We start from the raw sequence: 26,336 nt of genomic DNA on the forward strand, positions 1-26,336 counted from the left end.
CTCCGTATGACATGCGGTAGAAAAAGTGGGGTGACCCAACTTTGGGTGGGTCCAAGACAGGACAGAATTTAGGAATTGGACTTCCAATTATTTTGGGTTCTCATACTTTTTTCACTATGTATTTTTCACATACAGTATGTCTAGGATATGCTTAGGGACGACCAGAGTCATCTGGATGGACGTACAGTCATGGCCAAAAGTATTGACACCCCTGCAATTCTGTCAGATAACACTCAGTTTCTTCCTGAAAATGATTGCAAACACAAATTCATTGGTATTATTATCTTCATTTAATTTGTCTTAAATGAAAAAACACAAAAGAGAATGAAGCAAAAAGCAAAACATTGATCATTTCACACAAAACTCCAAAAATGGGCCAGACAAAAGTAGTGGCACCCTCAGCCTAATACTTGGTTGCACAATCGTTAGCCAAAATAACTGCGAACAACCGCTTCCGGTAACCATCAATGAGTTTCTTACAATGCTCTGCTGGAATTTTAGACCATTCTTCTTTGGCAAACTGCTCCAGGTCCCTGATATTCGAAGGGTGCCTTCTCCAAACTGCCATTTTTAGATCTCTCCACAGGTGTTCTATGGGATTCAGGTCTGGACTCATTGCTGGCCACCTTAGAAGTCTCCAGTGCTTTCTCTCAAACCATTTTCTAGTCCTTTTTGAAGTGTGTTTTGGGTCATTGTCCTGCTGGAAGACCCATGACCTTTGAGGGAGACCCAGCTTTCTCACACTGGACCCTACATTATGCTGCAAAATTTGTTGGTAGTCTTCAGACTTCATAATGCCATGCACACGGTCAAGCAGTCCAGTGCCAGAGGCAGCAAAGCAACCTCAAAACATCAGGGAACCTGTTGTGAATTCTGTTATCGAACTCCCTCCTGTGGTCATGAATGGTACTTCGGCGAGTTCTGTCCATGGACTCCCTCTGGTGGCTGTGAGTGGAGCTGCTGGTTCTGAGGTTCCTTCCACAGGTGACCTAGTTTATTCTTAGGCTGCTGCTCTATTTAACTCCACTCAGATCGTTACTCCATGCCAGCTGTCAATGTTCTTGTACTGGTTCAGTTCGCTTTTGGATCTTTCTGGTGACCTGTCTACTCCAGCAGAAGCTAAGTCCCCGCTAGTTAATTTGTTGTTCATTGTTTTCTTGTCCAGCTTGCTATCATGATTTTGCCTTGCTAGCTGGAAGCTCTGGGATGCAGGGTGGCACCTCCGCACCGTGAGTCGGTGCGGGGGTCTTTTTGCACACTCTGCGTGGTCTTTTTTAGTTTTTTGTGCTGACCGCAAAGATACCTTTTCTATCCTCAGTCTGTTTAGTAAGTCTGGCCTCCCTTTGCTGAAACCTGTTTCATTCCTGTTTTTGTGACTTTCATCTTAACTCACAGTCAATATTTGTGGGGGGCTGCCTTTTCCTTTGGGGAATTTCTCTGAGGCAAGGTAGGCTTTATTTTCTATCTCTAGGGCTAGTTAGCTCTTAGGCTGTGAAGAGGCGTCAAGGCAGAGTTAGGTACGCTCCACGGCTATTTCTAGTGTGTGTGATAGGATTAGGGGTTGCGGTCAGCAGAGCTCCCACTTCCCAGAGCTTGTCCTGTGTTAGTTTAACCATCAGGTCATTCCGGGTGCTCCTAACCACCAGGTCCATAACAGTACAGCTGGCCCAAAGTGTTAATGCATCTCAATAGAGGGATAAGAGAAGTTCTGAGACCATTTTTTTTTTCTCTGCAGTGTGTTTTGTCATTCTTTTCCCCTTAACCTCTGGGTGGTTCAGGACACAGGTGTAGATATGGACATTCAAGGTCTGTCCTCTTGTGTGGATCATCTCACTGCAAGGGTACAAAGCATTCAAGATTTTGTAGTTCAGAATCCGATGTTAGAGCCTAAAATTCCAATTCCTGATTTGTTTTCTGGGGATAGACCTAAGTTCCTGAATTTCAAAAATAATTGTAAACTGTTTCTTGCTTTGAAACCCCGCTCCTCTGGTGACCCAGTTCAGCAAGTAAAAATTATTGTTTCTTTCTTGCGTGGCGACCCCCAAGACTGGGCATTTTCTCTTGCGCCAGGAGATCCTGCATTGCGTGATGTAAATTCGTTTTTTCTGGCGCTTGGATTGCTTTATGATAAACCAAATTCATTGGATCAGGCAGAGAAAATCTTGCTGGCTTTGTGTCAGGGTCAGGATGAAGCGGAGGTATATTGTCAGAAGTTTAGAAAGTGATCTGTGCTTACTCAGTGGAATGAGTGTGCCCTGGCGGCAATTTTCAGAAAGGGTCTTTCTGAATCCCTTAAGGATGTTTTGGTGGGATTTCCCACGCCTGCTGGTCTGAATAAGTCTATGTCCTTGGCCATTCAGATCGATCGGCGCTTGCGTGAGCGCAAAGCTGTGCACCATTTGGCGGTATTCTCTGAGCAGAGGCCTGAGCCTATGCAATGTGATAGGACTTTGACCAGAGCTGAACGGCAAGAACACAGACGTCAGAATGGACTGTGTTTTTACTGTGGTGACTCCACTCATGCTATCTCTGATTGTCCTAAGCACACTAAGCGGTTCGCTAGGTCTGTGTTATGTTTGCTAATGACAGGTGTTATGAAGGCAATCCAGAAACACAGTGTGCTTAGCGATAAGAGCGCACACAGTGATCTGACAAATACCCAAAAATACAAGAACGAGCTCTGAGACGTGGAAACTCTGTAGACTGCACACCTGATCCTATCCTAAACACAACTAAAAGCGGCTGTGGATTGCGCCTAACAACTACCTAGGCAACTCGGCACAGCCTAAGAAACTAGCTAGCCTGAAGATAGAAAAATAGGCCTGACTTGCCCCAGAGAAATTCCCCAAAGGAAAAGGCAGCCCCCCACATATAATGACTGTGAGTAAGATGAAAAGACAAAACGTAGGGATGAAATAGATTCAGCAAAGTGGGGCCCGATATTCTAGGACAGAGCGAGGACAGTAAAGCGAACTTTGCAGTCTACAAAAAACCCTAAAGCAAAACCACGCAAAGGGGGCAAAAAAAACCCACCATGCCGAACTAACGGCACGGCGGTACACCCTTTGCGTCTCAGAGCTTCCAGCAGAAAAAAAGACAAGCTGGACAGAAAAAAAGCAACAAAAAAAACAAAAAGCACTTAGCTATACAGAGCAGCAGGTCACAGGAACAATCAGGAGAAGCTCAGATCCAACACTGAAACATTGACAAGGAGCAAGGATAGCAGCATCAGGCGGAGTTAAGTAATGAAGCAGTTAACGAGCTCACCAGAACACCTGAGGGAGGAAGCTCAGAAGCTGCAGTACCACTTGTGACCACAGGAGTGAATTCAGCCACAGAATTCACAACAGTACCCCCCCCTTGAGGAGGGGTCACCGAACCCTCACCAGAGCCCCCAGGCCGACCAGGATGAGCCGCATGAAAGGCACGAACAAGATCGGAAGCATGAACATCAGAGGCAAAAACCCAGGAATTATCTTCCTGAGCATAACCCTTCCATTTAACCAGATACTGGAGTTTCCGTCTAGAAACACGAGAATCCAAAATCTTCTCCACAATATACTCCAATTCCCCCTCCACCAAAACCGGGGCAGGAGGCTCAACAGATGGAACCATAGGTGCCACGTATCTCCGCAACAACGACCTATGGAATACATTATGTATGGAAAAGGAGTCTGGGAGGGTCAAACGAAAAGACACAGGATTGAGAACCTCAGAAATCCTATACGGACCAATAAAACGAGGTTTAAATTTAGGAGAGGAAACCTTCATAGGAATATGACGAGAAGATAACCAAACCAGATCCCCAACACGAAGTCGGGGACCCACACGGCGTCTGCGATTAGCGAAAAGTTGAGCTTTCTCCTGGGACAAGATCAAATTGTCCACTACCTGAGTCCAGATCTGCTGCAACCTATCCACCACAGAATCCACACCAGGACAGTCCGAAGACTCAACCTGTCCTGAAGAGAAACGAGGATGGAACCCAGAATTGCAAAAAAATGGAGAAACCAAGGTAGCCGAGCTGGCCCGATTATTAAGGGCGAACTCAGCCAACGGCAAAAAGGACACCCAATCATCCTGGTCTGCAGAAACAAAACATCTCAGATATGTTTCCAAGGTCTGATTGGTTCGTTCGGTCTGGCCATTAGTCTGAGGATGGAAAGCCGAGGAAAAGGATAGGTCAATGCCCATCCTACCACAAAAGGCTCGCCAAAACCTTGAAACAAACTGGGAACCTCTGTCAGAAACAATATTCTCAGGAATGCCATGCAACCGAACCACATGCTGAAAGAACAAAGGTACCAAATCAGAGGAGGAAGGCAATTTAGCCAAGGGCACCAGATGGACCGTTTTAGAAAAGCGATCACAGACCACCCAAATGACTGACATCTTTTGAGAAACGGGAAGGTCAGAAATGAAATCCATCGAAATATGTGTCCAAGGCCTCTTTGGGACCGGCAAGGGCAAAAGCAACCCACTGGCACGAGAACAGCAGGGCTTAGCCCTAGCACAAATCCCACAGGACTGCACAAAAGTACGTACATCCCGTGACAGAGATGGCCACCAGAAGGATCTAGCCACTAACTCTCTGGTACCAAAGATTCCAGGATGACCAGCCAACACCGAACAATGAAGTTCAGAGATAAGTTTATTAGTCCACCTATCAGGGACGAACAGTTTCTCTGCTGGACAACGATCAGGTTTATTCGCCTGAAATTTTTGCAGCACCCGCCGCAAATCAGGGGAGATGGCAGACACAATGACTCCTTCCTTGAGGATACCCACTGGCTCAGATAAACCCGGAGAGTCGGGCACAAAACTCCTAGACAGAGCATCCGCCTTCACATTTTTAGAGCCCGGAAGGTACGAAATCACAAAGTCGAAGCGGGCAAAAAATAACGACCAACGGGCCTGTCTAGGATTCAAGCGCTTGGCAGACTCGAGATAAGTCAAGTTCTTATGATCAGTCAATACCACCACGCGATGCTTAGCTCCTTCAAGCCAATGACGCCACTCCTCGAATGCCCACTTCATGGCCAGCAACTCTCGATTGCCCACATCATAATTACGCTCAGCGGGCGAAAACTTCCTGGAAAAGAAAGCACATGGTTTCATCACTGAGCAATCAGAACCTCTCTGTGACAAAACCGCCCCTGCTCCAATCTCAGAAGCATCAACCTCGACCTGGAACGGAAGAGAAACATCTGGCTGACACAACACAGGGGCAGAACAAAAACGACGCTTCAACTCCTGAAAAGCTTCCACAGCAGCAGAAGACCAATTAACCAAATCAGCACCCTTCTTGGTCAAATCGGTCAATGGTTTGGCAATGCTAGAAAAATTACAGATGAAGCGACGATAAAAATTAGCAAAGCCCAGGAACTTTTGCAGACTTTTCAGAGATGTCGGCTGAATCCAATCCTGGATGGCTTGGACCTTAACTGGATCCATCTCGATAGTAGAAGGGGTAAAGATGAACCCCAAAAATGAAACTTTCTGCACACCGAAGAGACACTTTGATCCCTTCACAAACAAAGAGTTAGCACGCAGGACCTGAAAAACCATTCTGACCTGCTTCACATGAGACTCCCAATCATCTGAGAAGATCAAAATGTCATCCAAGTAAACAATCAGGAATTTATCCAGATACTCACGGAAGATGTCATGCATAAAAGACTGAAACACAGATGGAGCATTGGCAAGTCCGAACGGCATCACTAGATACTCAAAATGACCCTCGGGCGTAATGAATGCAGTTTTCCATTCATCTCCTTGCCTGATTCTCACCAGATTATACGCACCACGAAGATCTATCTTAGTGAACCAACTAGCCCCCTTAATCCGAGCAAACAAGTCAGATAACAATGGCAAGGGATACTGAAATTTAACAGTGATCTTATTAAGAAGGCGGTAATCAATACACGGTCTCAGCGAACCATCCTTCTTGGCTAGAAAGAAGAACCCTGCTCCCAGTGGTGATGACGATGGGCCAATATGTCCCTTCTCCAGGGATTCCTTCACATAACTGCGCATAGCGGCGTGTTCGGGCACGGATAAATTAAATAATCAACCTTTAGGGAATTTACTACCAGGAATCAAATTGATAGCACAATCACAATCCCTATGCGGAGGTAGAGCATCGGACTTGGGCTCTTCAAATACATCCTGATAATCAGACAAGAACTCTGGGACCTCAGAAGGGGTGGATGACGAAATCGACAAAAATGGAACATCACCATGTACCCCCTGACAACCCCAGCTGGATACCGACATGGAATTCCAATCCAATACTGGATTATGGGTTTGTAGCCATGGCAACCCCAACACGACCACATCATGCAGATTATGCAACACCAGAAAGCGAATAACTTCCTGATGTGCAGGAGCCATGCACATGGTCAGCTGGGCCCAGTATTGAGGTTTATTCTTGGCCAAAGGTGTAGCATCAATTCCTCTCAATGGAATAGGACACCGCAAAGGCTCCAAGAAAAACCCACAACGTTTAGCATAATCCAAATCCATCAGATTCAGGGCAGCGCCCGAATCCACAAACGCCATGACAGAAAACGACGACAAAGAGCATATCAAGGTAATGGACAGAAGGAATTTGGACTGTACAGTACCAATGACGGCAGACCTAGCGGACCGCTTAGTGCGCTTAGGACAATCAGAAATAGCATGAGTGGAATCACCACAGTAGAAACACAGACCATTCAGACGTCTGTATTCCTGCCGTTCAACTCTAGTCATAGTCCTATCGCACTGCATAGGCTCAGGTTTAACCTCAGGCAGTACCGCCAAATGGTGCACAGATTTACGCTCGCGCAAGCGTCGACCGATCTGAATGGCCAAAGACAAAGACTCATTCAAACCAGCAGGCATAGGAAATCCCACCATGACATCCTTAAGAGCCTCAGAGAGACCCTTTCTGAACAAAGCTGCCAGCGCAGATTCATTCCACTGAGTGAGTACTGACCATTTCCTAAATTTCTGACAATATACTTCTATATCATCCTGACCCTGGCACAAAGCCAGCAAATTTTTCTCAGCCTGATCCACTGAATTAGGCTCATCGTACAGCAATCCGAGCGCCAGGAAAAACGCATCGACACTACTCAATGCAGGGTCTCCTGGCGCAAGAGAAAATGCCCAGTCTTGAGGGTCGCCGCGCAAAAAAGAAATAATAATCAAAACCTGTTGAATAGGATTACCAGAAGAATGAGGTTTCAAGGCCAGAAATAGCTTACAATTATTTTTGAAACTTAGAAACTTAGTTCTATCTCCAAAAAACAAATCAGGAATAGGAATTCTTGGTTCTAACATAGATTTCTGATCAATAGTAACTTGAATTTTTTGTACATTTATAACGAGATTATCCATTGAAGAGCACAGACCCTGAATATCCATGTCCACACCTGTGTCCAGAATCACCCAAATGTCTAGGGGAAAAAAAAAAAAGTGAACACAGAGCAGAAAAAAAAAAAAAAAAATGATGTCAGAACTTTTTCTTTCCCTCTATTGAGAATCATTAGTTTGTGGCTCCTTGTACTGTTATGTTTGCTAATGACAGGTGTTATGAAGGCAATCCAGAAACACAGTGTGCTTAGCGATCAGAGCGCACACAGTGATCTGACAAATACCCAAAAATACAAGAACGAGCTCTGAGACGTGGAAACTCTGTAGACTGCACACCTGATCCTATCCTAAACACAACTAAAAGCGGCTGTGGATTGCGCCTAACAACTACCTAGGCAACTCGGCACAGCCTAAGAAACTAGCTAGCCTGAAGATAGAAAAATAGGCCTGACTTGCCCCAGAGAAATTCCCCAAAGGAAAAGGCAGCCCCCACATATAATGACTGTGAGTAAGATGAAAAGACAAAACGTAGGGATGAAATAGATTCAGCAAAGTGGGGCCCGATATTCTAGGACAGAGCGAGGACAGTAAAGCGAACTTTGCAGTCTACAAAAAACCCTAAAGCAAAACCACGCAAAGGGGGCAAAAAAAACCCACCGTGCCGAACTAACGGCACGGCGGTACACCCTTTGCGTCTCAGAGCTTCCAGCAGAACAAAAGACAAGCTGGACAGAAAAAAAGCAACAAAAAAAACAAAAAGCACTTAGCTATACAGAGCAGCAGGTCACAGGAACAATCAGGAGAAGCTCAGATCCAACACTGAAACATTGACAAGGAGCAAGGATAGCAGCATCAGGCGGAGTTAAGTAATGAAGCAGTTAACGAGCTCACCAGAACACCTGAGGGAGGAAGCTCAGAAGCTGCAGTACCACTTGTGACCACAGGAGTGAATTCAGCCACAGAATTCACAACAGGTCTGCCACCATTGGTACGGTACAGTCTAAATTTCTTTTGTCCGTTACTCTGATTTGCTCTTTGTCGTCCTATTCTGTTATGGCATTTGTGGATTCAGGCGCTGCCCTGAATTTGATGGACTTAGAGTTTGCCAGGCGCTGTGGTTTTTTCTTGGAGCCCTTGCAGTATCCTATTCCATTGAGAGGAATTGATGCTACGCCTTTGGCCAAGAATAAGCCTCAGTACTGGACTCAATTGACCATGTGCATGGCTCCTGCACATCAGGAGGATATTCGCTTTTTGGTGTTGCATAATCTGCATGATGTGGTCGTTTTGGGGTTGCCATGGCTACAGGTCCATAATCCAGTATTAGATTGGAAATCAATGTCTGTGTCCAGCTGGGGTTGTCAAGGGGTACATGGTGATGTTCCATTGCTGTCAATTTCGTCTTCCACTCCTTCTGAGGTCCCTGAGTTTTTGTCGGATTACCGGGATGTATTTGATGAGCCCAAATCCAGTGCCCTACCTCCTCATAGGGATTGCGATTGTGCTATTAATTTGATTCCTGTTAGTAAGTTTCCTAAGGGCTGACTGTTCAATTTATCTGTGCCACAACACACGGCTATGCGGAGTTATATATAGGAGTCCTTGGAGAAAGGGCATATTCGCCCGTCGTCATCACCGTTGGGAGCAGGGTTCTTTTTTGTGGCCAAGAAGGATGGTTCTTTGAGACCTTGTATTGATTACCGCCTTCTTAATAAGATCACGGTCAAATTTCAGTACCCTTTTCCGCTACTGTCTGATTTGTTTGCTCGGATTAAGGGGGCTAGTTGGTTCACCAAGATAGATCTTCGAGGGGCGTATAATCTTGTGCGTATTAAACAGGGCGATGAATGGAAAACAGCATTTAATAAGCCCGAGGGCCATTTTGAGTACCTGGTGATGCCATTCAGGCTTTCTAATGCTCCTTCTGTGTTTCAGTCCTTTATGCATGACATCTTCCGAAAGTACCTGGATAGGTTCATGTTTGTATATTTGGATGATATTTTGGTCGTTTCGGATGATTGGGAGTCTCATGTGAAGCAGGTCAGAATGGTGTTCCAGGTCCTTCGTGCGAATTCCTTGTTTGTGAAGGGGTCTAAATGTCTCTTTGGAGTTCAGAAGGTTTCATTTTTGGGTTTCATTTTTTCCCCTTCTACTATCGAGATGGACCCTGTTAAAGTTCAGGCCATTTATAATTGGACTCAGACTACATCTGTGAAGAGCCTGCAGAAGTTCCTGGGCTTTGCTAATTTTTACCGTCGCTTCATCGCTAATTTTTCTAGTGTTGTTAAACCGTTGACTGATTTGACCAAGAAAGGTGCTGATGTGGTCAATTGGTCCTCTGCGGCCGTTGAGGCTTTTCAGGAGTTGAAGAGTCGTTTTTCTTCTGCTCCTGTGTTGTGCCAGCCAGATGTTTCGCTCCCGTTTCAGGTCGAGGTTGATGCTTCTGAGATTGGAGCAGGGGCTGTTTTATCTCAAAGAAGTTCTGATGGCTCGGTGATGAAACCATGTGCTTTCTTTTCTAGAAAGTTCTCGCCTGCTGAGCGCAATTATGATGTTGGCAATCGAGAGTTGTTGGCTATGAAGTGGGCATTCGAGGAGTGGCAACATTGGCTTGAATGAGCCAAGCATCGTGTGGTGGTCTTGACGGATCACAAGAATTTGACTTATCTCGAGTCTGCCAAACGGTTGAATCCTAGACAGGCTCGATGGTCGCTGTTTTTCTCCCGTTTCGATTTTGTGGTTTCATACCTTCCGGGCTCTAAGAATGTGAAGGCTGATGCCCTTTCAAGGAGTTTGGTGTCTGACTCTCCGGGTGTTCCTGAGCCGGCTGGTATTCTCAAAGAGGGGGTAATTTTGTCTGCCATCTCCCCTGATTTGCGGCGGGTGCTGCAGAAGTTTCAGGCTGATAGACCTGACCGTTGTCCAGCGGAGAAACTGTTTGTCCCTGATAGATGGACTAGTAGAGTTATCTCTGAGGTTCATTGTTCGGTGTTAGCTGGTCATCCTGGAATCTTTGGTACCAGAGATTTTGTAGCTAGATCCTTTTGGTGGCCTTCCTTGTCACGGGATGTGCGTTCTTTTGTGCAGTCCTGTGGGACTTGTGCTCGGGCTAAGCCCTGGTGTTCTCATGCCAGTGGGTTGCTTTTGCCCTTGCCGGTCCCGAAGAGGCCCTGGACGCATATTTCCATGGATTTTATTTCAGATCTCCCTGTCTCTCAAAGGATGTCGGTCATCTGGGTGGTTTGTGATCACTTCTCTAAGATGGTCCATTTGGTACCCTTGTCTAAATTGCCTTCCTCCTCTGATTTGGTGCCATTATTTTTCCAGCATGTGGTTCGTTTGCATAGCATTCCGGAGAACATCGTCTCGGACAGAGGTTCACAGTTTGTTTCGAGGTTTTGGCGGTCCTTTTGTGCTAAGATGGGCATTGATTTGCCTTTTTCTTCGGCTTTCCATCCTCAGACAAATGGCCAAACCGAACGAACCAATCAGACTTTGGAAACATATCTGAGATGCTTTGTTTCTGCTGATCAGGATGATTGGGTGTCCTTCTTGCCCTTGGCTGAGTTCGCCCTTAATAATCGGGCCAGCTCGGCTACTTTGGTTTCGCCTTTTTTCTGTAATTCTGGTTTCCATCCTCGTTTTCTTCAGGGCAGGTTGAGCCTTCGGACTGTCCTGGTGTAGATTCTGTGGTGGACAGGGTGCAGCAAATTTGGACTCACGTAGTGGACAATTTGACATTGTCCCAGGAGAAGGCTCAACGTTTCGCTAACCGCCGTCGCTGTGTTGGTCCCCGACTTCGTGTTGGGGATTTGGTTTGGTTGTCGTCTCGTTATGTTCCTATGAAGGTTTCCTCTTCTAAGTTTAAGCCTCGTTTCATTGGTCCTTATAAGATTTCTGAAGTTCTCAATCCTGTGTCATTTCGTTTGGTCCTTCCAGCTTCTTTTGCCATCCATAATGTGTTCCATAGGTCGTTATTGCGGAGATACGTGGCGCCTATGGTTTCCTCCGTTGACCCTCCTGCCCTGGTGTTGGTCGAGGGGGAGTTGGAGTATGTGGTGGAGAAGATTTTAGATTCTCGTATTTCGAGACGGAAACTCCAGTACCTGGTCAAGTGGAAGGGTTATGGTCAAGAAGATAATTCCTGGGTTGTTGCCTCTGATGTTCATGCTGCCGATCTAGTTCGTGCCTTTCATTTGGCTCGTCCTGATCGGCCTGGGGGCTCTGGTGAGGGTTCGGTGACCCCTCCTCAAGGGGGGGTACTGTTGTGAATTTTGTTATCGAACTCCGTCCTGTGGTCATGAATGGTACTTCGGCGAGTTCTGTCCATGGACTCCCTCTGGTGGCTGTGAGTGGAGCTGCTGGTTCTGAGGTTCCTTCCACAGGTGACCTAGTTTATTCTTAGCCTGCTGCTCTATTTAACTCCACTCAGATCGTTACTCCATGCCAGCTGTCAATGTTCTTGTACTGGTTCAGTTCGCTTTTGGATCTTTCTGGTGACCTGTCTACTCCAGCAGAAGCTAAGTCCCTGCTAGTTAATTTGTTGTTCATTGTTTTCTTGTCCAGCTTGCTATCATGATTTTGCCTTGCTAGCTGGAAGCTCTGGGATGCAGAGTGGCACCTCCGCACCGTGAGTCGGTGCGGGGGTCTTTTTGCACACTCTGCGTGGTCTTTTTGTAGTTTTTTGTGCTGACCGCAAAGATACCTTTTCTATCCTCAGTCTGTTTAGTAAGTCTGGCCTCCCTTTGCTGAAACCTGTTTCATTCCTGTGTTTGTGACTTTCATCTTAACTCACAGTCAATATTTGTGGGGGGCTGCCTTTTCCTTTGGGGAATTTCTCTGAGGCAAGGTAGGCTTTATTTTCTATCTCTAGGGCTAGTTAGCTCTTAGGCTGTGAAGAGGCGTCTAGGCAGAGTTAGGTACGCTCCACGGCTATTTCTAGTGTGTGTGATAGGATTAGGGGTTGCGGTCAGCAGAGCTCCCACTTCCCAGAGCTTGTCCTGTGTTAGTTTAACCATCAGGTCATTCCGGGTGCTCCTAACCACCAGGTCCATAACAGGAACCTCCGCCATGTTTGACTGTAGGGACCATGTTCTTTTCTTTGAATGCCTCTTTTTTTCTCCTGTAAACTCTATGTTGATGCCTTTGCCCAAAAAGCTCTACTTTTGTCTCATCTGACCAGAGAACATTCTTCCAAAACGTTTTAGGCTTTTTCAGGTAAGTTTTGGCTAACTCCAGCCTGGCTTTTTTATGTCTCGGGGTAAGAAGTGGGGTCTTCCTAGGTCTCCTACCATACAGTCCCTTTTCATTCAGATGCCGACGGATAGTACAGGTTGACACTGTTGTACCCTCGGACTGCAGGGCAGCTTGAACTTGTTTAGATGTTAGCCGAGGTTCTTTATCCAACATCCACACAATCTTGCGTTGAAATTTCTTGTCAATTTTTCTTTTCCATCCACATCTAGTGAGGTTAGCCACAGTGCCATGTTGTTTAAACTTCTTGATGACACTGCGCATGGTAGACACAGGAACATTCAGGTCTTTGGACATGGACTTGTAGCCTTGAGATTGCTCATGCTTCCTCACAATTTGGTTTCTTAAGTCCTCAGACAGTTCTTTGGTCTTCTTTCTTTTCTCCATGCTCAGTGTCGTACACGCAAGGACACATGACAGAGGTTGAGTCAACTTTAATCCATGACAACTGGCTACAAGTGTGATTTAGTTATTGCCAACACCTGTTAGGTGCCACAGGTAAGTTACAGGTGCTGTTAATTACACAAATTAGAGAAGCATCACATGATTTTTCAAACAGTGCCAATACTTTTGTCCACCCCCTTTTTTATGTTTGGTGTGGAATTATATCCAATTTGGCTTTAGGACAATTCTTTTTGTGTTTTTTCATTTAACCCCTTCGCGACACGCGCCGTACTAGTAAAGCGCTGCCGGCACTGCATTAGTGCCAGCAGCAGTACTAGTACGGCGCACCGATCACCGCGGTCTCGCGCTGAGCGCCGCAGTGATCGGGTGCGGGTGTCAGCTGTATATGACAGCTGACACCCCGCAGCAATGCCCACGATCGGCGCTATCGCCGATCGCGGGCATTTAACCCCTCTGATGCCGCTGTCAGTAGTGACAGCGGCATAGAGGGGGATCGCGCAGGGACGGGGGCTCCCTGCGCTCTCCCACCGGAGCAACGCAATGAGATCGCGTTGCTCCGGTGACCCGGAAGGAGTCCCCGGATCCAAGATGGCCGCCGGACTCCTTCCGGGTCATGAAGTGACCTGGCTAGCCGGCGCCTGCTGAGAGCAGGCGCTGGAAGCCAGCTAAGCTGCCTGTCAGATCGTTGATCTGACAGTGTGCTATGCACAGTGTCAGATCAACGATCTGATCTAATACAGTGATGTCCCACCCTGGGACAATGTTAGAAAGTAAAAAAAAAAAAAAAATAGAATGTGTAAAAAAAAAAAAAAAAAATCCCCAAATAAAAAAAAAAAAAACATTTCCCAATAAATCCATTTATTTATGTAAAAAAAAAAAAAAAAAAATAAATGTACACATATTTGGTATCGCCGTAACGACCCGCTCTGTAAAACTATCCCACTAGTTAACCCCTTCAGTGAACACCGCAAAAAAAAAAAAACAAGGCAAAAAACAACACTTTATTATCATACAGGCGAACAAAAAGTGGAATAACACGCGATCAAAACGACGGATATAAATAACCATGGTACCACTGAAAACGTCATCTTGTCCCGCAAAAAAAAAGCCGCCATACAGCATCATCAGCAGAAAAATAAAAAAGTTATAGCTCTCAGAATAATGCGATGCAAAAACAATTATTTTTTTATATAAAATAGTTTTTATTGTGTAAAAGCGCCAAAACATAAAAAAAATTACATAAATGAGGTATCGCTGTAATCGTACTGACCCGAAGAATAAAACTGCTTTATCCATTTTACCACACGTGGAACGGTATAAACGCCCCCCCTAAAAGAAATTCAGGAATTGCTGGTTTTTGTTCATTCCGCCTCCCAAAAATCGGAATAAAAAGCGATCAAAAAATGTCATCTGCCCGAAAATGTTACCAATAAAAACATCAACTCGTCCCGCAAAAAACAAGATCTCACATGACTCTGTGGGCCAAAATATGGATAAATTATAGCTCTCAAAATGTGGTGATGCAAAAACTATTTTTTGCAATAAAAAGCGTCTTTTAGTGTGTGACGGCTGCCAATCATAAAAATCCGCCAAAAAAACGCTATAAAAGTAAATCAAACCCCCCTTCATCACCCCCTTAGTTAGGGAAAAATAATAAAATGTAAAAAAAACGTATTTATTTCCATTTTCCCATTAGTGCTAGGGTTAGGGCTAGGGTTAGGGCTAGGGCTAGGGTTAGGGCTAGGGTTAGGGCTAGGGTTAGGGCTAGGGCTAGGGTTAGGGTTAGGGTTAGGGTTGGGGTTAGGGTTTCAGTTATAATTGGGGGTTTCCACTGTTTAGGCACATCAGGGGCTCTCCAAACGCGACATGGCGTCCGATCTCAATTCCAGCCAATTCTGCTTTGAAAAAGTAAAACAGGGCTCCTTCCCTTCCGAGTTCTCCTGTGTGCCCAAACAGTGGTTCCCCCCAACATATGGGGTATCAGCGTTCTCAGGACAAGTTGGACAACAACTTTTGGCGTCCAATTTGTCCTGTTACCCTTGGGAAAATAAAAACATAGGGGATAAAATATCATTTTCGTGGAAAAAAATATATTTTTTATTTTGACGGCTCTGCGTTATAAACTGTAGTGAAACACTTGTTGGTTCAAAGCTCTCACAACACATCTAGATAAGTTCCTTTGGGGGTCTAGTTTCCAATATGGGGTCACTTGTGGGGGGTTTCTACTGTTTAGGTACATCAGGGGCTCTGCAAATGCAACATGACGCCTGCAGACCAATCCATCTAAGTCTGCATTTCAAATGGCGCTCCTTCCCTTCCGAGCTCTGCCGTGCACCCAAACAGTGGTTCCCCCCAACATATGGGGTATCAGCGTTCTCAGGACAAGTTGGACAACAACTTTTGGGGTCCAATTGTCCTGTTACCCTTGGGAAAATAAAAACATAGGGGATAAAATATCATTTTCGTGGAAAAAAAAATATTTTTTATTATGACGGCTCTGCGTTATAAACTGTAGTGAAACACTTGTTGGTTCAAAGCTCTCACAACACATCTAGATAAGTTCCTTTGGGGGTCTAGTTTCCAATATGGGGTCACTTGTGGGGGGTTTCTACTGTTTAGGTACATCAGGGGCTCTGCAAATGCAACATGACGCCTGCAGACCAATCCATCTAAGTCTGCATTTCAAATGGCGCTTCTTCCCTTTCGAGCACTGCCGTGCACTCAAACAGTGGTTCCCCCCAACATATGGGGTATCAGCGTTCTCAGGACAAGTTGGACAACAACTTTTGGGGTCCAATTTGTCCTGTTACCCTTGGGAAAATAAAAACATAGGGGATAAAATATCATTTTTGTGGAAAAAAAAATATTTTTTATTTTCACGGCTCTGCGTTATAAACTGTAGTGAAACACTTGTTGGTTCAAAGCTCTCACAACACATCTAGATAAGTTCCTTGGGGGGTCTAGTTTCCAATATGGGGTCACTTGTGGTGGGTTTCTACTGTTTAGGTACATCAGGGTCTCTGCAAATGCAACATGACACCTGCAGTCCATTCCATCTAAGTCTGCATTTCAAACGGTGCTCCTTCCCTTCCGAGCTCTGCCATGCACTCAAACGGTGGTTCCCCCCCACATGTGGGGTATCAGCGTACTCAGGACAAATTGGCCAATAACATTTGTGGTCCAATTTCTCCTGTTGCCCTTGGGAAAAAAAAAATTGCGGGCTAAAACATAATTTTGTGGAAAGAAAAAATGATTTTTTAATTTTCACAATGCTACATTCTAAACTTTAGTGAAACAATTGGGGGTTAAAAGTGCTCATCACACATCTAGATAAGTTCCTTAGGGGGTCTTCTTTCCAAAATGGGGTCACTTGTGGGGGGTTTCCACTGTTAAGGCACGTCAGGGGCTCTCCAAATGCGACATGGCGTCCGATCTCAATTCCAGCCAATTTTGCATTGAAAAGTCAAATGGCACTCCTTCCCTTCCGAGCTCTGCCATGCGCTCAAACAGTGGTTTATCCCCATATATGAAGTATCGACGTACTCAGGACAAATTGCACAACAACTTTTGGGGTACAATTTATCCTTTTACCCTTGGGAAAATAAAAAATTTGGGGCAAAAAGATCATTTTTTGTGAAAATTAATAAAAAAAATTTTTTTACGGCTCTACATTATAAACTTCTGTGAAGCACTTGGAGGTTCAAAGTGCTCACCACACATCTAGATTAGTTCCTTAGGGGGTCCACTTTCTAAAATGGTGTCACCTGTGGGGGTTTCCACTGTTTAGGCACATCAGGGGCTCTCCAATCGTGACATGGGCTCCGATCTCAATTCCAGCAAATCTTGCATTGAAAAGTCAAATAGCGCTCCTTCTCTTCCGAGCTCTGCCATGTGCCCAAACAGTGGTTTACCCCCACATATGGGGTATCGGCGTACTCAGGACAAATTGTACAACGACTTTTGTGGTCCAATTTCTCCTGTTACCCTTGGTAAAATGAAACAAATTGGACCTGAAGTAAAAATTTTGTGAAAAAAAAGTTAAATGTTCAAGTTTTTTAAACATTCAAAAAATTCCTGTGAAGCACCTGAAGGGTTAATAAACTTTTTGAATGTGGTTTTGAGTACCTTGAGGGGTGCAGTTTTTAGAATGGTGTCACTTTTGGGCATTTTCTGTCATATAGACCCCTCAAAGTCACTTCAAGTGTGAGGTGGTCCGTAAAAAAATGGTTTTGCAAATTTTGTTGCAAAAATGAGAAATCGCTGGTCAACTTTTAACCCTTATAACGTCCTAACAAAAAAAAATTATGTTTCCAAAATTGTGCTGATGTAAAGCAGACATGTGGGAAATGTTGTTTATTAACTATATTATGTGATATAACTCTCTAATTTAAGGGCATAAAAACTAAGAGTTTGAAAATTGCTAAATTTTCATAATTTCCGACAAATTTTTGTTTTTTTCACAAATAAATGCAAGTCATATCGAAGAAGTTTTACCACTATCATGAAGTACAATATGTCACGAGAAAACATTGTCAGAATCACCAGGATCCGTTGAAGCATTTCAGAGTTATAACCTCATAAATTGACAGTGGTCAGAATTGTAAAAATTGGCCCTGTCACTTAGGTGAAAACAGGCTTTGGGGTGAAGGGGTTAAGACAAATTAAATGAAGATAATAATACCAAACAATTTGTGTTTGTATTCATTTTCAGGAAGAAAATGAGTATTATCTGACAGAATTGCAGGGGTGTCAATACTTTTGGCCATGACTGTACATTGTAATTTTAGCTGACCATATGGGAGAAGGGGAACAAATTTTGCAGTAGTATCCAGGCCCTGGTGCATGGGCTACACCACTCCCTCCTTCTCTTTCCATTACCATCCAGCTAAACTATATAATTCTTTCTTTTTCTAGCTGCTACTAGGAGGCGCTCACTGCATTGAGATCTCGACAACTCCCGTTAAGCTCAATTATCGAAAAATGACCTGTTGTTTAAATCAGGTTTTCATATTATTTTTTTTGTGAATTATTTTTTTTTTATAGCATAATCGGTATTGAAAACAAAAAATGGAAATCTTGCAATTCTCACATTAGCCACCGGAAGTTTTTCATCTAAATGAGGAGTGGTTCTGTAAATTAAAAAGTTCCCACCTGTACTCCTGTACATTTATCCATAAGACTATAGATAATCCACATTGGTAGCCACTAGTTACAGTCAAAGTGAGAAAACATTTGTCAATAATAACACTTTTATCCTAGGAATTAAAAAAATAATAAAAAAAAACTGTATCATAAAACCTTAGAACATCATGAGGTCAAGCGATCCTCACTACATAGAGAACAGAAGATGCTTCTACATTGAATATTTTGATCGTTTTCTATTTGTTCTACCGTCTGTTCTATAGATCAAGAACCAAAGAAAGAAACTGTAATGATGTTCGATACATAGGATCTCACTTTTTTCTTTTTCTAGTTTTTGATTCTTTTTATATTGAGCCGCTAAATAAACACAGATAAAAATAAAGAGATGAAAAAAATGATTTGATCCAGGCCAGCCAACACAATGAAGCCTCCACTGAGCTCCCTCACTAAAATGACTGAATGAAGATGACTTGAAGCATTCTTTGATGCCATAAAAGCAATGAAATAGTACAAGGAGCTATTATAAATTATGTAAACATTCTTTATTAACTCGGTGATAAAATAAACCATCTACCAGGTGTTCTACCCCATTGCCATGTCCAGCTGTGAGGCCAGAATAGACTATCTGGGCTCCAAGTAATATACAATATCTTATATCTGATTCATGAAATGAATTGGATACTTAAAAGGATATTCCATCACTTTGTGAACAGCGGGGATCTGACCCTCTGGGACCTTCACCAATCATGAACATATCTGCTATTCAGGTTTTCATTATTTTTATCTCCATGGCGTTGCACCCAGACACCCAAATATGCATAGAAACAGCTTGACTGAGCTGGGCTGCACTTGCCTGGGACCGTAGGTGGCCATAAATGGCCAAGGGTCTCAAAGATCAGACCCTCACTGACCATAAAGTGATTGCATATGCTAGTGATACATCATCACTATGAGATCTGAATGATCCCTTTGTAGAGTTTTGCACTAGCCTGTTGTGTAACGTGTCTTACTCGCTGCTGTCTACTTCATTTGGAGTGCAAGAGACTGAGCCTTAGATTCCTGCACAGATGGGGTCAAGAGATAGAACCTTAGTTTCTTGCACAGATGAGGTCAAGAGACTAAGCCATATATTCCTGCATACATGGGGACAATAGACTGAGCTTTAGATTCCTGCACAGATGGGGTGAAGAAACTGAGCCTTAGGTTAGTGCACAGATGGGGTCAAGAGACTGAGCCTTAGATTCCTGCACAGATGGGGTCAAGAGACTGAACCTTAGATTCCTGCACAGATGGGATCAAGAGACTTAGCCTTTGATTCCTGCGCAGATAGGGTCAATAAACTGAGCCTTCGATTCCTATTCAGATGGGGTAAATAGAATGAGTCTTAGGTTCCTGCACAGATGGGGTCAAGAAACTGAGCCTTGGATTCCTCCATACATGGGATCAAGAGACTGAGCGTTAGATTCCTACACAGATGGGGTCAATAGACTGAGCCTTAAGTTCCTACACAGATAGGGTCAAGAAACTGAGCCTTAGATTCTTGCACAGATGGGGTCAAGAAACTGAACCTTAGATTCTTGCACAGATGGGGTCAAGAAACTGAGCCTTAGATTCCTGCACAGATGGGGTCAAGAGACTAAGCTTTAGATTCCTGCACAGATGGGGTCAAGAGACTCAGCCTTAGATTCCTACACAGATGGGGTCAATAGCCAGAGCATTAGATTCTTGCACAGATGGAGTCAAGAGACTGATCCTTAGATTCCTGCACAAATGGGGTCAAGAGACAGAGCCTTAGATTCCTACACAGATGGGGTCAAGAGACCAAGCCTTCGATTCCTGTACAAATGAGGTCAATAGGATGAGCCTTAGATTCCTGCACAGATGGGGTCAAGAGGCTGAGCCTTAGATTCCTGCACAGATGGGGTCCTTGTGTTAGGAATCCAGGCAGGTGGAAAGTATGACACCCTTCCCACTAGGACCAGTGAATCATTTTCCGATATAACCCAAACATTTAGGAGTCGATTCCAATGAACTGGGAATACACCACCAGTAAATTGCAATCGAAAGCAAGTGCTAAAAGGTGATCACCAAGCTGTATTGTTCTATCTCCAAGACTTTAAAGAGACTAGTGCCGTGGTTGTGCGGGCTGGGGGTACTCGGTAGTCAGGCAGGCAGTCTATCAGGGATGTCGCAGTGGCGATCACCCTGCACCGTGGCCCTGACCGGGCAAATGAAAAGGGGAATATTTACAGGGAATAATAGTTTATGGTTGTATCGTGACGCTAGCTGAGGTGTCTTGCCAGGGATGGCCAGCGCTGCAAGTAGGGTCCCCAGGGGATAGATGGCAATGCAGCAAGATGGGTCACTCCCCTCATCAGGAGCATGTGCCTGGAGTAATGATGAGGGTTGTAGTGAGCAGTGCAGCAGAAAGGAAGGAGGCAAAGGAATTCAGTGTTTACCTTTACTGATGATGTCCACAGATTGAATCCAGGGGTACTGGTCACCAAGTACAAGCTCTGGCTGGTCTGAAAGCAACTGGAGTCCGCTCCACCAAGTGCGTAACTTAAGCCTCCTGTTCTGTGCCCGTCTCTTTGGAGATTCAGTAGCTTATGAGCTGATCTTTACTCCCTGCTTGTGTCCTGTAGCAGCTACAGCCAGCATACATTGCGAGCCCCTTTGGAAACGGTACTCTCCATTCCAGCTCTGAACTGTATATAATATGGTGCTTCTGGTGCTGCAGAGGTGGCCAGAGAACCTGCAGTCCCCTAGTCTCCAAACTCTGCTTCCAGGATTTGCAATCCCTGGTAGCCAAGGGCTCTGGTGCCCTGTTCTCTTCTTATCCTAGGGTGAGCTCTCCATGTGCTTTCTCCTTCCTTTCCTCACACTACACTGCACTACTCTGCTCTAACTCCTCCCCCAGCCAGAAAGGACAGTCACCACCATACAAACTAGGGGCTTGTGCTCCCCCTTCTGGTCTGGGATCAGACTTGTGTGTGGATGTGTAGGTTACTCAGTGTAGGGAGCTCCATTTACTTCCAAACAGGATACTACCACTGTTTTAAGAGGCAATACCATTGTGGCAGCCAGACCACAGAGGCACCACACTAGCCACTACTTTTTCATTGATGGACTATCCCTATAATTAGTCATTAATATCTGATAGGTGGGGAGCAACACCCAGCACCTGCCGGTCAACTGCTACCTGCTGTGTTCGGAAGTTCTCTGATACTGCTGGAAGACAGCAGCTCCATCATTTCAATAGTGGCTGTGTTCGTGCACTGGAAATAGGGGCTGGATCTGCACTACCTGGCCGTGGCCCTTATAGTTCCAATAAAATTGCTGTGTTCTGGCAGTATTCAAGAATTTCTGTCCGACATGGGTAGCACCTCATCAGCGGGGTGCTGAGTGTGGCACCCTCACAATCAGATATTTATTACTCATCCCAAGGATGGACCAGGAATAAAAAAAGTAGTTGCCAATCTTTTTAAGTATTGTGGCTCTCCATGAGTACATCCACAAGTACAGTGCCTTGCGAAAGTATTCGTCTCTCTGGAACTTTTCAACCTTTTTCCACGTATCATGCTTAAAACATAAAGATACCAAATGTAAATGTTTGGGGAAGAATCAACAACAAGTGGAACACAACTATGATGTTGAACGAAATGTATTGGTTATTTTAACATTTTTGTGGAAATTCAAAAACTGAAAAATGGGGCGTGAAATATTATTTGGCCCCTTTAACTAATACTTTGTTGTGCCACCTTTTTCTGCGATTACAGCTGCAAGTCGCTTGGGATATGTCTCTATCAGTTTTGTACATCAAGAAACTGAAATTCTTGCCCACTCTTCCTTGGCAAACAGCTCGAGCTCAGTGAGGTCTGATGGAGATCGTTTGTGAACAGCAGTTTTTAGCTCTTTCCACAGATTCTTGATTGGATTGAGGTCTGGACTTTGACTTGGCCATTCTAACACCTTGATACGTTTATTTGTGAACCATTCCATTGTAGATTTTGCTTTATGTTTGGGATCATTGTATTATGTGAAGACAAATCTCCATCCCAGTCTCAGGTCTTTTGCAGACTCAAACAGGTTTTCTTCAAGAATGGTCCTGCAATTGGCTCCATCCATCTTCCCATCAATTTTATCCATCTTCCCTATCCCTGCTGAAGAAAAGCAGGCCAAAATCATTATGCTGCCACCACCATGTTTGACAGTGGGGATGGTGTGTTCAGGGTGATGAGCTGTGTTACCTTTATGCCAAACATATCATTTGGCATTGTGCCAAAGGTGGCTTGCTGCAAACTTTAAATTACACTTTTTATGGATATCTTTGAGAAATGGCTTTCTTCTTGCTAGTCTTCCACAAAGGCCAGATTTGTGCAGTGTATGACTGACTGTTGTCCTATGGACAGACTGTGCCACCTCAGCTGTAGATCTCTGCAGTTCATCCACAGTGATCATGGGCCTCTTGGCTGCATCTCTGATCAGTCTTCTCCTTGTTTGAGATGAAAGTTTAGAGGGACGGCCGGGTCTTGGTAGATTTGCAGTGGTATGATACTCCTTCCACTTCAATATGATCACTTGCACAGTGCTCCTTGGGATGTTTAAATTTTTGGAAATCATTTTGCATCCAAATCCGGCTTTAAAGTTCTCCACAACAGTATCACGGACCTGCCTGTTGTGTTCCTTGGTCTCCATGATGCTCTCTGTGCTTCAAACAGAACCCTGAGACTATCACAGAGCAGATGCATTTACACGGAGACTTGATCACACACAGGTGGATATTTATCATCATTAGGCATTTAGGACAACATTAGATCATTCAGAGATCCACAATGAACTTCTGGAGTGAGTTTGCTGCACTGAAAGTAAAGGGGCCGAATAATATTGCACGTCACACTTTTCAGTTTTTGAATTTCCACAAAAATTTAAAATAACCAATAAATTTTGTTCAACTTCACAATTGTGTTCCACTTGTTGTTGATTCTTCACCAAAAATTTACATTTGGTATCTTTATGTTTGAAGAATGATATGTGGGAAAAGGTTGAAAAGTTCCAGGGAGCCGAATACTTTCACAAGGCACAGTATGTGCCTCTTTGGATTTATAACCATAAAGCCTATGTGCCTATGTGGAGACAAGCAGACAACTGTTGTGTTGAAGAACTGTATCTGTCCACAGAGAGACTAACACTGAAATTGCCTGGATAAATGGGATCTAGCCCCCTTCACCTTGCAGATTTGGATCTGGATCCCGTCTACACTAATGTTGCCCTCAGAATGTGAGATCATGTCCTCTACATAATCTATGGCTCTCTTCAATCTATAAAGCACTTAACTCTTCTGATCTCTAAGGGCACAGTCACATGTCAGTTTTTCAAGTAACAGTGCTGTCGTAAGATCATTTTTTAATATCACAGGAAGCATTTTTATCTCAATTGCTTAATAATTGAGCCAATGTGCTGAGAAATTTGAAGGATAATTTAGGATACATTTACATTTTGGCAGCTGGCGACTCATGTGGTTTTTAGGATAAAGAATATATGCCAGTCTTATGCATATATTATATGGACAAAAGTATTGGGATACACATTTTAGTTAATGAATTCAGGTTTTTTATTCAGTCTCATTGCCCCCGATGCATATCGTCTGGCCCCCCGCCATGCAGTTTGCCTTTACTATCAAGTGACAGACTTACCGATGGTGCAGAGCTCACTGATGCCAGTGCAGTATTATAATAGGAGCCACCAGAGCAACAAGTCTGTTCATGACTTTACTTCCTTCTAAATCTTCCTCCATCCCCTGTGAGTGATATTATTGAGAAGTGGAAGGAACCGCAGCAACTCAGACATGAAGTGCAGGCTGAGTGCTAAAGAGCAGAAAGTTACCAATGCTCTGCTGACTCCATAACTGCACATCACCACAAACACTGCGCCCCCGCCAGGAGCTTCATGGCCAAGTAGCTGCATGTAGCCAAACATCATCAAACACAATCCTGAGCTTTGGATGGAATGGTGTAAAGTTGCCACCACCGGACTCTAGAGGAGACGTATTCTGTGCAGTGACGGATCACACTTCTCTATCAGGAGTCTGAGTTTAATGATTCCAGGAGATCATTACCCCCTGACTTCATTGCACCAGCTGTACAGATGGTGGAGGAGGAAAATGCTATAGGCTGGTTTATCAGGGGTCGGCCTCGGCCCCTTAATTCCAGTGACGGGAAATCATAATGCGTCAGCACAAGACATTGTAGTTTTCAGTTTTGTGGGAACAATTTGGGGAAGACCATTTTCTGTGCCCCATGACTGCATCCAGTGGGGGAGTTTGATGGGAAGAACATAACCGGACAACCGGAGCCCGGACCTCAGTCCCATCTAACATCTATAATGAAGATTGTGAGCCAGGCATCTCCCCAACATCAGGACTTGTCTTCACAAATACTCTTTTAGAGGAAGGGGTGCAAATTCCCCCAATCGCCGGGCAGAAATTGTTTCCAGAAGTGCGGGAGTTTTTATAGCTGCAAAGTGTCAACCCCCCATATTACTGTCTATGGAGGTAGAATGGGAAATCATACAAGTTTCTGTGGGTGAAATGTGGGGCACATATTTTTATCCATGTAGTGTGTGGAAATACATATTCTACACTTTCTGCGGTCCATCGGGACTGGCTATCCGTGCCTCCATTCCTTCCATGACATTGAGTGATAGTGCCCTATTGGTGCACTTTTTCTATTATAATTAGTCACAACTTTTAATTTCATCAGATTGGCTACAGTTAGCGACACAGCGTCAGGATCGCACTACACAGGATTATGGGATTTCATACCGTATTTATAATTAACTTACAGCACTCTTGTGAATTTCAAGTCAGCATTACAGAAGAAAATCAGATTAAGCGTGGAAAATGCAGGTCAGCTTCTTAGACGGAATAGCACTTTATGAAGTTTGGGTGATGTATGAATTCGGCAGAAGGAAGCAATAAAATGTTTAATTACTCCCCACTCTTCCCCCAGCATACAGAATCCATCAGCCCTTGTTTCTATTAATAAAATTATGCGAAAAAGGATTTTAGCGTAAGCCCGGGCATCAATCTAAACAGCAGAGAGTATTCCTTTTATGCAGATCCCATTACTATAAGAACAGAAACAGAAACATTTCTAATGAAAACTAAGAAGCCATTTTGATAATTAAGAAGAGCCACTCTACTTAAAGTGCATTTACAGTTATTTGTTTAGTCTAGCCATCTCACCACCATATTCTCCAAGGTTCTTCCCTCATTTCAATGGAGTAAAAAAGGTCTCGCCATTAAAATCTAATTTTTTTTTATACCTGGTGTAAACAGCTGTTCTCCTGAATCCAGCGTTGTTTTTCTTTTGTTCCTGCGCCTCTCTGTTCCTAAGATACGGCCTCCTCTTCTCTCTATATATAAATCTAGTCTTGTTCCAAGTGGGCGTGGCCCTCCACTATTATTTCTGGGCGTTGTCTTGTGGATCATGTCCAGTTGGCTAAAAAGACTAGCTTGATATACAAGAAAGAAGGGGCCATATTTCAGGAAAGGAGAGGTGCCGGTAAAAAAGAAAAACAGCGCTGGATTCAGGAGAATAGTGGCACACCAGGTAAAAAATAATGTGTTTATGACAAGTGACATAACTTCTTAAAAAATCTGCCTGTTTGTGGCTTTGAATATAAATGTGGGTTTTTATATGGGCATTGCTCACCCAACATAAGACTATCATGCCACAAAGCAATAACTTGCCTTTCTATCACCCGAACAAAGATTCAGCTTGCTGACTTATCCCTATATCTGAATGTGCAGGCCTATGCAAAGGGACTTGTATGCATTCCCCAATCTTAACACCAACAAACAGGGCACATTGATTGGTTGCCGTCCCAGCAATGTCCCCACCATACAAAACTGAAAGGAAAGAAAATACGGAAGAAGTTATGTATGGTTGGGAAAACCTATGTGTGACATATTGCTGCTATGGGGTCAATGATGTAGAAAGTGTCTGCATCCTGTTTTTTTTCATTTGTGACTGTATTCTCCCAAAGCAGTGAGTGTAGAATACAAATGAAGGGTTGAATGTTCCTCAAGGGTAATGGATAGATTGTGGATAGGGTAGCAGGCATTAGGTCTACTGTCATGAGTGAAAAACGTCATGGACTTGTCTGGTCTTCCA

This window comes from Ranitomeya imitator, chromosome 1, assembly GCF_032444005.1.
Source record: "Ranitomeya imitator isolate aRanImi1 chromosome 1, aRanImi1.pri, whole genome shotgun sequence".
NCBI classification, from domain to species: domain Eukaryota; kingdom Metazoa; phylum Chordata; class Amphibia; order Anura; family Dendrobatidae; genus Ranitomeya; species Ranitomeya imitator.